We start from the raw sequence: 12,670 nt of genomic DNA, 5'->3' as shown, positions 1-12,670 counted from the left end.
GTAAGTAACTACCCAGGCCAAGTTTTTCTGACCAATATACTTTTAAAGGGGAATGACCCAAATTACTTGTGTAGAAGAGTTGACGAGGCTCTGAATACGGCTTTGAGCTGGGCTCAACCGAGAGGCCTCAATGTTAACCGGAGGAAGACGGAAATCTGTCTTTTCACAAGAAATACAAACATTTCTACGTATACTAAACCATGCTTTCTGGGCAAGAAATTATCGTTGACAATGTTAAGTACTTAGGTGTAATCCTTGACCGGAAATTAAAATGGAGACACCACATAGAGGATAGGATCAACAAGGCACATCGGAGCTGGGTGATATGTAGGAAAACCCTGAGAAATTAGCTTTATAAAAGTGTAATTAGACCAATTCTTGCTTATGCTTCAATAATCTGGTGGACTGTTTTGGACAAAAACTGTAATATCAAACTACTACAGGGAGTTCAGCGTACATGCTGTTTGCGTATAAGTGGTGCCATGTGTACTACTTCAACCAAGGCTCTGGAAACGTTGCTAGATATTCCATCCATTGAAACATATTTAAGATATGAGGCGGCGCTTAAAGCCGAATGGCTCTTTACTTTAGGTGAATTGGCCAAAAGCGGTTATCAATGTATACTGGACACATTAAAAGGTTATACACAATCATCAGACGTGCCTGATCGCATACCAGACACAGAATATGTCGGAAACTTTGAAACGCTGATAACAGATAGAATGTCTGAGCAAATACCAGTAGGAATCCGTTGTTACATGGATGGCTTTAAATTGGGGGACAAAGTGGGCCTGGAGTTCTGTATTGAAGACCGAGAAACAGAAATATACCACCGTTTACTTAATCATACAACAAGCTTTCAGGCAGAAGTCCGAGCAATAACGGGATGTGTAAATTGGATTAGAATGATAGAATTAAATCTAAGACCGTATTGGATTGTAAGAAAGCTTTATCTTAATACTCGGGAGTAGTCGGCAACGGAAGGGCGAATGTAATAGCTATAAAGAGAAGTTCGAGGTAGTTAACCAGACGAACGGAAAACCATTCGACGTAACTATAGCTGAATGAAAAATATGGGTGAGAGAATCCCATAAGGCCTCTTAGAATAATGAAACGCTGGGTAGAACCACAAAGATTATATGGGGTGACGCTGATGAGAGCAAGACGAGAAATCTCCTCAAAATGAGCAAGTCTGAGGTTAGTATGATGGTATGTATTCTGAATGGACATACGGCATTACGCTCACATCTATACAAAATTGGACGTGTGGATTCAGACGAATGGAGAGCATGTGGAGAGGACAGTGAAACTCTGTAGCATTTTCTTTGCCACTGTCAGGCATTTGACGAAGTTAGATGCAAGTATCTTGGAAGTGTTGTTATTCCAGAAATGACATTCCTCACTAACACTGATTGGAAAATTCTTAGGAATTTCGTCCTGGAAACTGAGTTTCTGAACATTGAAAAATAATACATTCAGTGATCACCTTTCTTTTCATGAAAAGGAGCGCACAACAGGGCCGATAGTGATCTATATGTATTTTTTCGGAACCTAATATACTCACTATCCAAAAAGTTTTATGCAAAACAATTTCTCTGTTTTGTTTGATTGAAATCAATCAGGATCATGTTTTGATGCAAGAGTTGAAGGTGTTCCTACTCTATTCCGATACACAGATATTTATCTTCCACCTTCCTTCAATTGCCCAGTTCTACATTTAAAGTTCTTTATTAAAACTTAATATTAGTTCAGAAAAATACTTCATCTCAAGAGCAATTTAAAAACAACTCTTACCCAAAGACCTTTGTCATATCTACTGTCTCTCTACTTAGTCCTGATCTTCAAGCAGAATGGGAGGAGAATATGGCATGTCGTTGCCATTTTGTTCCACAGAAATGTTATACATAAGTTGACTGTGATCTATGTTGTTACCTTTAGAAATTCCCATCTGATTTTGTTGAGTAAACTAAATACTTTAGTTACTTAAAGATTTTGTATCCATATCAGTATGAGAATGGGTATACATAAACAGTCATATAGTTGGCGATCGTTATTGGCCCAGGAGATCGATTCAGTCATATCCACACCTCAAATACGTAAAACCATACAATAAATGATCAGCTGGACGCTCTCATACACCTGTTTAAATGTATCAAGGTGTGGGCTATTTTGATCTTCAGAATAGCGCAAACATGCAAGAGTATATAGCATTAATACTTTCTCGATCACTTAATGACTTTTTTCGTTCTTACTTTCGTGCCTACAGGACTTTTGCGTAATTTCTTTGTAATTATTATTTAATCATCTAGAATTATTATTACAATTCTAAAACTAGTTTTCCTAATCGATTTCAAATGCATTTTTAAGAGAACAATTTTGGTAAATGCTCTTTTCTCTTTTGACCTTAAACTTGTGATAACAAGTATTTTTTAGTTTCTTTTGTTTTCAAGGTTAATTTTGTTTATGGTCATAAATCTTCTTATCTATGGACCAACATTTTACACAACAAATACAGGGAATACACGTGTGAGAGAGTAGAAGTCAAGAAGTATGTCACTCAAAAGCGTTTGACTGCCATGTCTATGCTCTTTATTTTTCTCGATCTTATATTTATGTTGGGAGTGATCGTTTGTTTTTATTTTTCATTACCAACAAAATTATGCTAAGATTTGTTGTTGTTTTTATGGATTTTGTATGGATTTTTTTTCAGTGGAGGAGCGTATTTGTATTTCTTATCAGTACATTTTGGTATTAACGTTGTTGCTGTTCGCTGTGCGTTGTTCGGCGGTGTTGTTGTTGTTGTTGCTCTAACACTTCAATTTGTATTTGCTATAATAATTTTTGCTTTCGCTACTTGTCGTGGGCTAGAGCTTCGCTGACTTTTTGTTGGGCCGTTATACTTTTTCCAAATTCTCATCAGGTCTATGTGGGCAACACTCGGAAATCTAATATATTAGTTTAGTTCTTACGCTCAGCACAGTCGTAGCGGTTGTCTGACGCTTATTAGTCTCGCTGTAGTTTCTTTTTACTTATATTTTATAAATATTTTTCGAAGTGAGTAAAGTTAATTTCGTGTTGTAAATTTACATAAGTTTGTTGTGTGATAAAACATGTTAAAATTAAAAGTTCTTTTTTTATTGTTTGTTTGAAATACGTTTGTGGTAAATTTAAATATTTACCAATTGTTTTTTGTTTAAAACAATTTTTCTTTATAAAAATGGAATATTATTAAAATTTATTTTAATTTTCTTATCAATTTAATTAAAATAGTGAAATAAAGAGTGTGTTTGTGTTTGTTTATTTTTAATATGATGATCGTTATTATTTTATGGAAAAAATGATTAACTTTTATTAAAATTTTAAATTTTGTGCTAAGTTTTTTTAAAAAATCTCTTTTTCGAGTGTTTTCTTGTCAGCACCTGAAACATTAAATTTAACCTTGGTGAAGGAAAATGTCATTTATGTGTGTCATTTAACATATTTTTGACTTTGCCAATGATACACAATTTGCATCTTTTAAGAAGAAAAACAAACAAATTACGTGAGCAATTTTTGGACTTTAATGTTAAAAAAAAAAAAAAAATGTTTGAACTAATCATCAGTGATGAAGTGAAAAAGACAAATAGATAATCCATTAGTTGATCGATCTTAAAGTTTATTTTGTTATTTAAGAAAATATTTATGTTGCTTTTAAGTTGACAGTTGATTTTGTTGAAACATTAGCATCGAACATATTATATCATTTTGATATATAAGGTCACTTCGGGATTGTGGACTTCTGAAGAAAACCTTTTGAAAATTAGAGACGATCTGATTAGTGTTTGTAGTTTTTGTGTAGTTGTTGCTGGGATTGACAGTATTTGGCTGATAACTTCAAGTCATTCCGGTACGTTGAACCCGGGGGAATATATTTTATGTCGGAGGCTGCAGTATTATTCTATTAGCCTTATTAAAGGATCGTAACAAGTCATTGATATCTGTTGATTTGATTGCTCTCTTTACAAACTGCTATCGGAGAGAAATGTGTCAATACTTCCACTTAACTTCTTGTTCCTGACAATATCGGTGCAAATTTAGCATTTTCAATTACAATTACATTTGAAGTAATTGTAATTGAAACCAATTACAATTACAAGTAATTGTTTTGCCGATTACAATTATTTGAAATTGTAATTTAAGAATTTTCAATTACAAATACTTGTAAAGTAATTTGTAATTAGTAATACCTTAATTAAAATTACCAGTAGTTTTAATTGGAAATTTCAATTACAATAACAGTTAATTGTAATTGGCAACACTACAATTACAAGTAATTGTAATTCGTTATTGCCCAATTACACATTACAAATAATTTTAATTGACCATGTAATGAATTACTTTTTGTAATCATTACCCCCCATGACTGGAGTGTAGTCCATGTGACCTAATTATATTATATATTGTGTAAGGTCGGAATATGTTAACTTTAACTCTTAATTGGAAACTTCAATTACAATAACAAGTAATTGTAATTGGCAACACTACAATTACAAGTAATTGTAATTCGTTATTGCTCAATTACACTTTACAAGTTATTGTAACATACCATGTAATGAATTACTTTGTGTAATCACTACCCCCTATACCTGGAGTGTAGTCCATGTGACCTAATACATTATATATTGTGTAAGGTCGGAATATGTTAACTTTAACGTTAGCACTTATGCATGATCATTATCTACTTAAACAAGATCTTCGAAAGTTTTTTTGTAGTCCAAGTTGCAGTTTTTGTGGCCATAAAGGACATGATCTAATAGAACTCTTCCCTTGTAATATTAATAAAATCTGCAACTATTGTTGAACCCCAGGCTTTTGGGAATCATTTTTTATGAAAGAACTATATTGTCTCAAGTGACATTATATATTTATTAGAACGATTGCGGATCCATTAACCTATTGTTATACCAATCGTTATGAATTAGTGATTGGTTTCAAAAAGATCTGCCAATTCCTATACATATTGCCAATGTATCTAAAATATATCCCAAAAATAGGTTTTAAAATCGGATTACTTGTGTTTTTAATGATATTTCAACTATTAATGGATCACTTTGGTTGACTTTTCATAGTGAAATTCTTGAACTTCTATTTGATAAAAATATCAATTAATTTCCGATGCCTTGATTTGAACTAACACAGGCGTATAAATCGAAATGGACTCCGATATTCCTAGGAGGGATTAACAAAAGAGTAGTGTTGGAAATGTGATCTGATCTGCACATTTATTATCAGCACCTTCGATTCCACATAATATCTCTATTTCATTTCTAGATTAGGGAAATGACTTTTGTTTTTATTTTCGTATAGACTTAGACTTTTAGATTTTCGTATAGACTTTTAGACATAACTTTCGATTATCCGTTCCTCATTCGATTTGTTTAATTTTCTTGACAATTTAAATAGAATTTTACTGTCGCAATTGCCACTACTTTGCCAAATTTGCACATTTTATTTTGAATGGAAATTTTATTTCCTATTAAATCACCTTTGCACCCGGTCTTCTATTAAATAAAGCCCTGATAAGCTATAATACTTAAATACGATTAATAAATTATTTGCATAAAAGTAAGACACTGAAATGTTTTTTTAAAAAAACACAATTGTAAATGGAATCAGTGCAAGTCCCAGCAATAAACGATTTTATATTTAATCTTTTTACTTTTAAAAGTATATTCGCATGATTATTTAAATATTTGACTAAATAGCAAAGACTAGGTGTCTTTTCCTAAGGTGTCAGTTCCTTTATATAATTTTTTAATATTTAAGACCTTGCAAAAAGAATTAATTGACCCTCTACTTACACATCGACATGTTCGAGATACTTGTGCTCTTTATATAAAAAATTAAGTTTATCATCAAAGAACTAGTTACCGAGCTAGTCCCGTCTGATATAGGTTCATGGGGTAACTGCAAAGACTTATCATACAAATATGGCAATTGACTCCCTTCTAAGTGATCATCATTTTGAAATGAAACTTTTAAATCTAGAACCAGTCCTTCAATCATACAGAATCGATTACCGGGCAAGATTTGTGTCAGTTCCCTGTCCGTGAGGTGTATTTACTAAGAAAAGATCACCGTTAAGTGCTTCCGTTTTATTATTTCCCTTTAAATAGTCAAATATTTGATCCATGTGACAAAAAAATAACCTTTTAAAATATTAAAACTTCTTAACTGGGCGCCAAGGTTGGTTGAATATCCAAAAACCTAATCTTATTTATTTTGTTTGTTTTTCTTTAACAAATATTTAATTATAGAACACAATAAAAATAAGTCTACTGATTGTACTACTTGTTAAGATTAAAAAACGTTTATAACAGGCAACAACTCACTGCTCGAACCTCCTCACTTAACTTTTGTTTTTAATCTTTATATATTTTTATCAGAAACGTGATGGTAATTTTTTATTTCTGAAATAAAAATTATATCGTGTTTCTTATTTAACACTTGTAGTAAACTTAACACATGATAAAAAATAGTTGAGATAAAACTTAAAACTATATCATTGTAATGGATAACTGGAAATTTATTGTTGGTTTTCTTAAGGCCCCGATAACTTGCAAAAAAAAAAAAAAAATGTTGTTGTATGTTCTTATGGTTCTGATAAGTGTGGCTGACGTTTAAACGGCTTATGTTCTTGGGTAGTAAATACATATTTGTATTAAAATTTGATAAAAATGAACAAGTTGACAGAAATTTTTAAACACGGGGCTGTTAAAAAGTCGGTAGGCTTCAAAGTGGTGTAGTTTAAAATAGAACTAGAATAATTTTTTTGTACCAAAACACATTTTTGAGTGGTTGTTAGGCAAGAAGTTTAGAATAGTTTCCATGGACGTTAGAAGTATGATAGTGTTCATGGACATTACGACATGGGTTACAAATAGTCTATATGTCAAGATATAGCTTAATTTCGAAAAGTCGGTGTATGAAGTGTGACATTGTACATGAACCCTATAACATTTTTAAATGGGCCGCAATGCCTACGGTTAATGGACATAATGACACGCCTCCCAATGGTCAATAAGATTAATTTTAAGATCTTAAAGGTCATTGATCCTCCAGTATCACTTTATATTTTGAAATGACATTACTTCTTAAAATGAATTGTTAGAACTAGAACTCTTACTTGAAATGTATAGCAACCTTAAAAGAACCCACCACAGGATTAGCTCGGTATTAGAACTAGATCGGTGAAATATGTACAAAATACGTCACAGAATGCCTAAATGTTGTATTTGCCCCAGACTGATTAACCTAGTCTTAAGACAACGGAATATTATAGTGTCAGGTCCGTTTTATGTTTTAAAACTTCAACGGATTCCTATAGTGCAATGTATCAATTACTAGGCTACCTTGGTGCCAGTTCTCTGTGTATTTTCTTTAAGAAAATTTGTGACAGATCTCTAAGCAAATTATAAGAAGTGGATCGGTGAGATATTCTCTGAGACGTATGTATTCAGAATGTGAAAAAGGTGTGAAATGACCTCCATTTAGGATATCGACATGTTGAAGTTACAGCTTCTCATTAAAAAAGTCTTGAAGGATCGCTCTTACCTCAAATACAAGTCACTGAGTTAGTTCTGTTTTAGTTCTATTTTATCCCTATAGATAATACAAGATCATTGAAATAGATCGGTGAGGTATGTTCGGATATACGTCACAGAATGGCTAAAATATATAAATTGACCTTCCATAGCACATCGTCAAGTAAGAGTGAAAATTCCTCTTAATACTTGAACCAATCCTTTATCCTTCAAAGTATCAGCCGTTCTACTCTGGGAATAGTATAAGATCATTTAAGTAAAATTTTTCCAATTGATCTCGCAGTGTCATAATGATGAACTTGTTTTGGCACCATTTTTAAGTTAAATGGACTCTTTATATTTTCAAACTGCAACCGAATTTTTATCACCCAAAGTACTAATCTGTGGCAGTTCTCTGTTATCTCTAGGAATAGTATAAGATCGTTATTATATTAAAACACGCATATCTCTTCTATCATTAAAATAGATTGGTGATATATATACGGATATACGTCACAGAATGGCTAAAGTATATAGATTGACCTCGCATAGGATATCGGCTCGTATCGGTCTTCTTAATACTTGAACTAATTTCTATCCTCCAAAGTATCAGTCTACATTATAGATTACCTCTGGTATACTACAAGATCATTTAAGTGAAGTTTTTCACTCGAATTTATCTCTCAGTGTAAATATGATGAAATTGTCTTGACACATTTCTTAAAGTGACGAGTACTCTTTAAGTTTTCAAACTTAAACCGATCCTTAACCCCCAAAGTTTCAATCACAGGGCAAGTTCTGTGTCAGTTCACTTTTATCTCCAGTAATAAAATAAGATCGCTTTTCTTTAAAGAAAAGCTTTTCTCTCAGCGTAATTGCTATGAACTTGTCATGTCACCCCTCCTTTATTAATTTGAAGAGTCCTCTTAATATTTTCGAACTGCAACCGAATTCTTAACCCACAAAGTTCCAATCTGTGGCAGTTCTCTTTTATCTCTAGGAATAGTTTAAGATCATTATTGTATTAACAAAGAAAAGCATTTCTCTCCTATTATTAAAATAGATCGGTGAGGTATGTTCAGATATATGTACGTCCCAGAATGGCTAAAGTTTATAAATTGACCTTCCATAGGATTTCGGCCCGTATCGGTCTTCTTAATACTTGAATTAATTCCTATGCCCCAATGTAACAGTTTTTCCACTCTGGGAATAATATAAGATAATTTTAGTAAAGTTTTTCACTCCAATTTATCTTTCAGTGTAAATATGATGAAATTGTCTTGACACCCCTGATTTGTTAAAGTGGCGAGTACTCTTTAAGTTTTCAAATTTCAACCGATCTTAAAACCCAAAGTTTCAATTACAGGGCAAATTCTGTGTCAGTTCTCTTTTATCTCTAGTAATAAAATAAGAAGCTTTTCTCTTAGTGTAATTGTTATGAACTTGTCATGACAGCCCTCTTTTGTTAAATTGGCGAATCCTCTTTCAAACTACAAACGATTCTTATCCCCCAAAGTACCAATCACTAAGCTTTTATCTCTAAACTAAGAATGCTTTTCTTTTAAGAAAACTTTTTTCTCTCAGTGTAATTGTGATGAACTTGTCTTGGCACTCCTTTTTAGTTAAATTGGATTGTTGTCAGTTATAAATTTAGTATGTCATGTATTCTGAATTAAATATTTTGTTTGTTATTGTAAATATTCATAGAATTTTATTATCAACTTGTTTACATTACATTTTGATTTGACATTATTAAAGTGCGTAGATAACAACAATAACAATATCAGCAGCAAAAACAATAGCAACAACAACAATAAAAATAATAATAAATCAGTTTTATTATTCAAGAATCTAGATTCTTTTGGTTTTATTTATTATAAAAGTCCAGTAGTTTTAAAAGAAAGTGAATGTTTTCAAATTTAATTTAGTTAAAGTTAGGTATACCTTCATATCTATATTTTATTTTTTATATTTTCTATTATGTAGTCAAATGTCACTAAAGTGCTCCCAAGTAATTAATAGTGTGGACATTTAAAGCTTTTTTATATTTCTGGTTTAAGAAATAGTTATTTTTTACTCGAATAAACTATCAGTCCCGAATAGAGGATCTCTTTTTAGGAACCTTAAATATGTAGTTAAGGACTGTCACCCCGTACTGCTGGGTAGTATGCGTTTACTTTTACGTTACAACAAGTGCGTCAATTATACTTATGTACTTGTGTGTGTGTGTGTGTATGGACTTTTCAATTGCATTTAAACTTTGGTTTTCTGCAAAAAAAAATCATACTCATCAATCAAATTGTTATTGTACATTGATCTATTTGTATTTATTTATATATTTTTTGCTGCAGCTGTCAATTGCAGTTATTTATTAATACATTTAAAACAATTTCATAAAATAGATAAATAAAATGACATTTAAAGGAATTTAATATGATTTAGTTAAAGGGTCAATGACATTTATAAATTATTTTCATAATAGAGAATTGCAATCATTTATTACAACAATTTGAAATATTTTTTTAACTTTCTTTTCTTTTTAAATATTTATTTTAGTTTACTTTTCTTTAACACCTTTTTAAGTCTTAATCATATAATAATTGTGTATTTTAAAAACGCTAGAATTATTATTGCAAATATTATAAATAATAAATATTTGTTTAAATAATATGTACTTTTATAACTAGACATTCATTGGCTATGAAATGCTATAATTAACCTTAACTAGAGTAACAAATAGACATTATTTGTTCATTAATAAATACTTTTATATTTTCATATACATATAATGATAGAAAATAAACATCTTTTAATTAAAGCAAATATGTTAAAAATATGTACGCAAATTTAATCATTAAAATAGTATCAATGATTAGATAACATATTTGAAATTTGAACTTTTTGTCATAAATATCGTAGAGATCGAAATAATGGGGGAAATTCTCAAATTGTTCACCCTCTGCAACAGAAAGAAACCTTCAAAAACGTGTTCGAAAAAGATAAAGTTTCTCCAGACTATTTCGGAAATCTCAATGCTTAAATGAAAGTCTTCCATCATACACCGTTTTATAACTAGAATCGCTTTTTATCTCTAAGGAACTATTAAAGGGACAAGTTTTCAATTAGATACTGGTCGTAGACCCTTAGGCCCTTATTAAATCTAGCCATGTCTGTCGGTTGAAAATACGTTAAGGTCTAAACATGAGGAGCTAGAGAGCTGAAATTTTTCACAAATATTCTCTTTTTATACAGTTTGTTACGTATGGACTATATCGATTCATATTTGACTCTTCAGAAAATTACTTTAACGTATATAACTATTAGTCCATTAGTCCAGGATTAGTCCATTATTGAACCTGCCCTCCATATAATAAAATTCCAGATATTTATTAAGAGAAATCCGACAAAATGTTATTTATAAATTAATCACTCTCTCGAATTCTGATGAATGCGCTCCATAATTGAACCAAGTCCCTAGATAATGCCCTCTCCCTATAAAAAGGCCTTTATTGGTACAGTTTTTATAAAATTGTACTTACTTTTACTTTTAAATACTGTATTGAAAGCTACATATATATATCCTGTTCAGATGGGACTTCTTGATCCGACAATTAGCTACCAAAATCTCATCGCTTATAGTCTTATATTCTATTCGATGTTATATAGACAGATGAATATCCCAGTTATTATTCTATTTGGTTTATTTTACCATTTCAAAGATATTTCTGATTAACAGAGACAATTTCGTAAAAGATCCTGCCTTAAAAATTGATTGAGCTAGTTCTGGAGAGATATACATATATCTGGTCAGATATATCTGTAATCTCTAAGAATTTTACCGTTTTCCAAACTAGAACTAGCTTCTATTGAGAAAGACACATACTACAAACTTACGTTTTGAAGTGCTACATGCAATCAAATTTATCGGGTGCGAAGGACCATCATATCTTAATTCATTTACAGATTTTTGGAATAATTTAATAGCCAAATTCTTCTTCAATTTGATGTATTTTACCAATTCAAAGATATTACTGATTAGCTGACTGATTAGACTTGATTAGACTTGATAGACCTACACCTAGTGAGATATACAATCTGATCAGATATATCTGTAATCTCTAAGAATTTTAACATTTTCAAAACTGGTGTATTAGTCGGCTCTAAAGTTAAGAAATTAGCTTTTTAGTTTAATCTGTTGAGAAGTGCATCATCTGAAAAGACACATACTATAAACCAACGTTTTGAAATGCTACATGCAACCACATTTATCAGGTGTGACCATCATATCTGAATTCATTGAAGATTTTTGAAATAACTTATAGACCTACATATATACAGACTTTTGTATTTTTCGAGATTAATACACAATTCTAGACTAACTTTTTTAAAACTTCAAACACCATTAATTATTTAATCAAATTGCTTTATTGTGCAAAATTTTTGTCACTTGCAATTAGTAAATGATTGATAATTATATTAAATAGTTTTGCATTTTTGCAATTAATTTGCAAAATAATGTGAATTGCTATAGCAATTCACAATTGACATATCTAATATAAGTTTATTGTCATGTAAATAATAAGTTTTAGATGTGACGCTATACCAAGCGATAATGAATTATATAAATACTTATTTTCTAACACTGTGTGCTTACAACGTATAGTCGGCAAGTGTAGAAGCATAGTCTTCCAGTGGGAAAGTTTGTGCTGAATACATTTTTATACATTAGAAGCGATTATCCAAAATAAGATTTCAGTGATTATGAACCGATCATAATAGACTTTAGTATAACGATTTATTTATTTATTATATTAGGGCCGAATCGATTAATGAGTGTAAAATTAAATTTCGGCTTAATATTTGGCATAAAGTCCACAATTGATCGACCCTTAATGCTATTACGAAGATTATTTATATCTAATTTGATCATAATATTTATAGAATGATTTTCTAAAGAAGGCCCTCTATGTAAACTTGAGTCCATTAAGGACCAAATACTACAAACAATACATGCACGCATATTGCTAAGTCGAATCAGCAAGAGGTTCTGCATCGTAGGGTTGTTCAAACCAATACTTTTATGAGTTATAGTTTTTATAAAAAATACT

General features: G+C 31.1%; 1 protein-coding gene across 3 annotated transcripts in view; it reads left to right on the top strand.

The window, feature by feature from the left end:
- LOC119604897 (aquaporin AQPcic-like) overlaps positions 1-12,670 on the top strand; it is a 52,929-nt gene that overhangs the window by 37,330 nt on the left and 2,929 nt on the right. The window contains exon 1 of one of the 3 annotated variants that reach the window (XM_037957795.1): positions 2,894-3,054. The exons of 1 other annotated variant lie outside the window; for it this stretch is intronic. The gene's annotated coding sequence lies outside the window, so the exon portion shown is untranslated. Of the gene's footprint in view, positions 1-2,893; positions 3,055-12,670 lie in introns of those variants that run through there. One more of the 3 variants, XM_037957798.1, reaches the window with a different exon arrangement.

Source organism: Lucilia sericata, unplaced genomic scaffold (genome assembly GCF_015586225.1).
Source record: "Lucilia sericata isolate MDLA Ls3-8-SP2 unplaced genomic scaffold, ASM1558622v1 Contig000441F_arrow, whole genome shotgun sequence".
Lineage (NCBI taxonomy): Eukaryota > Metazoa > Arthropoda > Insecta > Diptera > Calliphoridae > Lucilia > Lucilia sericata.
This window is presented reverse-complemented; position numbering and strand designations above follow the sequence as displayed.